This window comes from Gopherus evgoodei, chromosome 17, assembly GCF_007399415.2.
Source record: "Gopherus evgoodei ecotype Sinaloan lineage chromosome 17, rGopEvg1_v1.p, whole genome shotgun sequence".
NCBI classification, from domain to species: Eukaryota; Metazoa; Chordata; order Testudines; family Testudinidae; genus Gopherus; species Gopherus evgoodei.
In genome coordinates, this window is record NC_044338.1 from 16,453,942 (window position 1) to 16,459,941 (window position 6,000).

The 6,000-nt window shown below is 46.7% G+C and overlaps 1 protein-coding gene across 3 annotated transcripts in view; it reads right to left on the minus strand.

The window, feature by feature from the left end:
- CLIP2 (CAP-Gly domain containing linker protein 2) overlaps positions 1-3,351 on the minus strand; it is a 126,745-nt gene extending 123,394 nt beyond the window's left edge. Inside the window, exons 1-2 of one of the 3 annotated variants that reach the window (XM_030536733.1) lie at positions 2,911-3,351; positions 2,529-2,618 (exon numbers count right to left, since the gene is read on the minus strand). The gene's annotated coding sequence lies outside the window, so the exon portion shown is untranslated. The remainder of the gene's footprint in view (positions 1-2,528; positions 2,619-2,910) is intronic. The other 2 variants (XM_030536732.1, XM_030536734.1) reach the window with 2 other exon arrangements.
- Between the last annotated feature and the right edge of the window lie 2,649 nt (positions 3,352-6,000).

A 6,000-nucleotide genomic window follows, 5' to 3' on the forward strand; every position in this document is an offset into this window, starting at 1 on the left:
CCAACAGCTCACACTCTGACTCATGCAATGTCATCATTTCACTGTCTAAGCAGGGACGGTCTCTTCTGAGTTTGTGAAGTACTACCTGGTACAATGGGGCCCCAATCCTGGCTGGTGTCTTTGGAACTACCGTAATTTGTCAAGCATAGAGTCCTCTAGGACAAAGACAACCTGAATTTCTAATGTAAAAAACAAGTGTGGGGGCCAAGGGGAGAAATAAAAGCCACAGACTCACAGGCCAACTCAAAGCAGTAAAAAAGGGGCATGACCCCAATTTATTTCTTCCTCCCTACCAGTAACCACCATTAACTTCAACAGGAGCTCTGGGTGGTCAGCACTTTGAAACCAGTCAGGGCATAGAGGGTTTACATAAATACTTTTTATCTGACCATTGGGAATGAGGCCAAACCAAGTTCTAACAACTAGGTGAACAAGAACAAGCCACATTCTAGTCTAGCACTCTCTGCCTGGGCTAACATATTGCTTTAATATATCAGCAGTGCATTTAGGACCACTGCCAGGTGGTGTAGGTTAGAACAGTGATGCTCAGTCATGGATACATGTATCCCTAGGGTATGCAGAGGCCTTCCAGGGGGTACATCAACTCGTCTAGATATTTGCCTAGTTTTACAACAGGCTACAGAAAAAGCACTAGCAAAGTCAGTACAAACTAAAATCCCATACTATCACTTGTTTATACTGCTCTATATACGCTGAAACATAAGCACAATATTTATATTCCAATTGATTTTTTATAATTATATCATAAAAATAAGCCAATTTTCAGTAACAGTGTGCTGTGACACTTCTGTATTTTTATGTCTGATTTTGTAAGCAAGTAGTTTTTAAGTGAGGTGAAACATGGGGGTACGCAAGATAAATCAGACTCCTGAAAGGGGTACAGTAGTCTGGAAAATTTGAGAGCCACTGGGTTAGAACAGCAAAGAATCCTGTGGCACCTTATAGACTAACAGACGTTAGAACAGCCCCCCAGCCCGGAGATGGCATAGAGCCAAGCAGAACATAAGGAGACACAACTGAATCTTGGCCTCATCAGATAATCCAGGCCATGATTTTTATCACAACAGTGTCCCTTTGAATATACAGGTTTACACTAGTTCCGAAACATCAGCCCTCAGCCTTCCAAGCTCATAGCTCAAACCCCTCACATGGCTCGTGATTGGCATTTTTATAATGGCTCTTGCTAACATTTTAACCTGTGGCTTGCCTGCGTGCTGCCCATTTGAAGTCCTGCACCCTTAGTAGCTTCTGCCAGGCCTAGTGCCATTGGTTGAGGAGAGCAGGGCTGTCTGACTGCAGACCTGGCTAATACAAATGGATGACATTCAAGCAGCTTAGCATCAGGCAGCAATTGTTTTAAACTGCCAAATAAAAGACCCCAGTTTATGAACAGGCCAGGCAGCGCCTCCTCAGCAATGACAGGGCCGGGCTGAAGCGTGCTGATTAGAAGGGGCTCTTCATGAGCGCAGCTGGATAGAGGAATGTCGCCTAGCAGCAAAGAGAGCAAAAGCTAGGGGCAGACACCGCAGATCTAACCCCCCCCTTCAAAGGCAAGTCACCCCCGAGAAAACCCTCCTTTCCAACCATGCAGGCTGGGCTGATGAAACCTGACACTCATCTCAACAGGAATAATTTCTGAGCTGGCGTTCACAGGCCTACCAGACTGACAATCAGCAGAACAGCAAACAGCGCTTAGCACTGACACAGTGCTTTGTCTTCGAGCCATTTCCAAACACAGCTTGGACCAGCCTGCCTAGATAGCTAAAGATAACGGGCGCCTCTGCCTTTCGCTCACTCGTATTCATGGGGCCTGTCCAGATGCACCATTAGCCCCTTCCTATGTTTGGAACGGAAGCTGCAAGGGGCAGGGACCTTTATGCTGTATTATTTATACGGAGTACCACATACTCCTGCAGCTCTGTAGAAATACGAACAATACATTCCAGGCTGCCCTTGTTTAGAATGGCATTTCCCAGCTACATACAAGAAGAAAACTGATCCTGTAGCACAGCAATGCCAACCTCTAAATGATGAGACAACCCAAAATCAGCAGCGATGCCCAGCCCGGCAGCCAATGAGTGCCACGCAATCAAAAAGCCGGCACACAAAAGAAATGCCCAGCTCCTGTTTGAAATCAGAACTTGGTCCGAGTTAAGCAATAGATGATGACGGCCAATGTCATTCCCATCTCTCCGGTTTCAGGTCCCTGTTCGTTCCCCCTGCTTGGAATTAAGGAGAGAATGGAGCCATTCTGTGAGCATGCGTATGTCCTTACTGTCAAACCTACACCCATGCGTGCAGCTTACAAGCCAAACCGAGCCAGGATTGCAGTGTTGGTTGTGTTCAGGTGGGTGTGTTCCAGGGGGTGGGGCGGGCAGGGACCGACTGCACATCTTAAAACAAAAATCTCCTCTAACAGTCTCTACCCACCACACGCAGCCTTCCACATTTAATCACTGCCAAGCCAAAGGCAGGCAGCAGCATCCCTAGCACAAAACCCAGCCTACCGTAAGGACTGTGCCCGTTTCCTTCTCCGGCGTAAGGACTGTGCCCGTTTCTTTCTCCGGCCCAAGGACAATGCTTTGCCATGAACAATCCTGTAGCAAGGAGATGCAATGCCAGACTTCAGCGCCCCACCCCTGGCATTTTCCAACAGGGAACCGCACCAGCTTCATCCATTCCCCCCTCTCCTTTGTTGCTGGCTCAAGATTCATAGATTTCAAGGCCAGAAGGGACCATTGTGATCATCTAGTCTGAGCCCCTGGATAACACAGGCCAGAGAACTGCCCCCCAAATAATTTCTAGAGCAGCATGGGCTTGCATGATGAGCCCCCCAAATCCCCTTTGCTGCTGTGTTCTTCACCCTCCCTCAACCCTGGCCCTTCTTACCTTCTTCCTTAGCATCCAGCTTGCAGGGGGGCTGTGAGGGAGCCCTCCCGGCTCCTTGCAAGCCCCTCTTGCCCCCCCCCCAGCCCTAGCCGGAGGCTGCAGCCCTCTGGAATACAGCCTGCCACTCCCTCAGGCTATCGCTGGCTGCATCCAGGCGAAGGAGAGAAGCCGGAGCAGGAGGGAATTGACGACACCGATGCAGCCAGAGCTGGAGGATGCTGCTGCCAGACAAGCCCAAGGAGTATAGAGCAGAATCTCCCCCCTCTCCCTAACAGGCCCTGGGGAAGGGAGCAGGCACTGCAGTCCCTGGGGCTGGCTCGCCTCCTAGCAAGGTGAGGGCTAGCTCTGAAGAGGCTCAGTCAGTGTCTCTCTAACGCTGGGCTCTGCGAATCCCCCTTCCCCGCCTGCTTGGAACAAAAGGGGAAGGAGCAGGGGAGGGAGGGGCATTCCAGCTGTTTTTGTCAGAGCTGCACACAAACCGTAATCTTCCCGTTTCCCAGGCCTGAGCCGAGCAACAAAAGCAAGCGGGAGGCTGGAAAACGTAGGTCCCCATACAATGCTCGCAGGCAGCGGAGGAGGAAATCTCCACAGGTCAGTTTCAGTGAGGGTTTTGTTTAAAGTGCCCGAGCTGTTTTTAATGGAATAGGGATAGAGGCCAAGCTACAACACTGGGAATCAGAAGACCTGCATAAGGAGTCTGTTCCTACCTCTGCTACCGATGCACAGAGGGGCCTTGGGCAAATCACTTCTCTGGTGCTTAGTGCCTCAGTTTCCCCATCTATCAATAAAGACAAGGGTAATTCTTACAGATGGGTTGCAAGGCTGAATGCATCAGAACCTAAGAGGCACTGAGATCCCCCAAGGCCAGGTGCTCTTTGTACAATTATTAATTACCATGCAGGAGAGAGACACTGTAAAAAATCCCCTATAGTAAGTGGAAGTCATTTTTAAAACTACCTTGTAGGCCAAGCAGCTGTACTGAGCCATAGAAAGCTCAGTGTTTTGTTTTAAAGGCTTTGCTCAGGGCTACTTTATGCCTCTTGAGTTTCAGGTTCAAACACCCCCATTCTCCCCTTGAAAAAAAAAATCAAACTGAAAGTCAGTCAGAGTCATCCAGTTTCACAGTCTCCCCCCCACCCACAAAAATAATAAGTAGTCCCAGACCCACTTGGAAGGCTGCCCAGCCTCACCTAAAAGTTCACAGCCCTCTGCCACAAATTCCTCCCCACTCTCCTGGCTTCACTCAGCTCTGATCTTAAAATACTTTTTCATCCCTGCAACCCAAAAAGGGGTGGGATGGGGAGGAAACTTCCCTTCCCACTCAACAGAGATGCTTGGTTCTTCAAAGAGACCCATCATCAAGGACCTTCAAGTGCCGCCTTTCCTCATCATTTTGGTTTTGCTCCAGGTAACATAAGAGAGAGTTTTTCTAAACTACATTGAACTTTCTGGATATTTTTTAACTTATGATGATGATTATTATTTATTTGTGTAAAGGAAGAGGAAGAAGCAGGAAATACCTTGTGGCTTGAAAAACACAATCTGACTTTGGAGAACTTAACTAGAATGTTTCTAGGGAGCTCAGTAAAAAGGTACCACCTGCAGCTTATGATTCAGTCCTTAGTTTAAAAGCCAGGAATGATGGGAAAAGATGACATCCATCTGAGTTTGGTAAGAGAGATGCTTTTTGCTATGTTATCACCATGCTGATGCTCTCAGATTTGTAAGCAGACACAGCTGAGCTGAATTGCTGCTTGGCTGGCAAAACCTGCAAGGCAGAGGCAGGTGCTGCAGGAAATGGCACTTTGCCCTCTGAGTCCCTAGAAAGTAGTGTTTCTGCAGGTGTGGGGTATCTCTGTGCTGCCAGAGGTGCGCTCTTTTGGATGGGAAGTCAGCATTAGAGATCTCAAGGTGCTTCACTCCCATATCACCTTTTCTCCAAGGATCTCAATAGAGTTTACCAACATCAGTGAATTAAGCCTGAAAAAAGCCCTGCCTATTCTCATGTCCCATTTTACAGGTGAGGAAACCAACACAAAGAGGTGAAAAGACCTGCTCAAACTCAGAACCCAGGTCACCTGACTCCTAGGCCTTTCTTCTCTGATATGTTAAAAAGTTGCTACATGTCCCACCCCCACATGACTGTATTTTAATGGTGGGTGCAGCAAAGTTGGGGGGCACTGTGGCCTGGTGGAGAGAGGCCTAGATTACAAACTGGAGTCCTTGGTTCCATTGCTGGCTCTGCCACTGGCCTGTTGGGTGACCTTAGGCAAGTCACATCACCTTTCTGTGCTTCAAGTATCAGAGGGGTAACTGGGTTAGTCTGTATCCACAAGAACAACAAGGGTTCCGGTGGCACCTTAAAAACTAACAGAGTTATTTGGTCATAAGCTTTCATGGGTAAAATACCCACTTCCTCAGCTTATGCCCAAATAAATGTTAGTCTTTAAGGTGCCACTAGACTCCTCATTGTCTCTGTGGTTCAGTTTCCCCATCTATAAAACAGGGATAATAATACATAACCTCACTTTGTAAAACATTTTGAGATCTACTGATGAAAAGTGCCTTATACAAGCTCGATAAGAGATTTTCAAAGCTACCTCAGGGATTCAGACACACAAAGAGCTTTGAAAATGTCACCTCTCTTTTTAATGTGCTTTCGGAGAAGATGTTACAAAATGGGCATTAGTTAGTATTATGCAGCTTAAATAAATCCTTGTGTAACCTCCCTGGATTCAAATTTTAGGTCAATAGCACAATTTTATGAAATATTTAAATGTGATATTTCAGTCTTGGTACTAAAATTTTCATATATATAATTTCACTCACAGTCCTCTCTCCATTACAGCATATAAGGTCAGCAAATTTTGTGCTGTATTTTATCTGAGAACAGTTTGTGGTCTGCACAATGGTTGAATGTCATTTCCTCACTTTAGTTTCACTTGAAATTAGTCCTGGGACCTTGTAATAATCTAAAATGCTTTAAAGGTAGGCTTGGAAGGATTAGATTTCTAGCAGTACATGTTGATTTCATGATGCGCACACAAACTGAAGAAAAAATATTTTCCATCAAAAATAGTCAGAATTTGC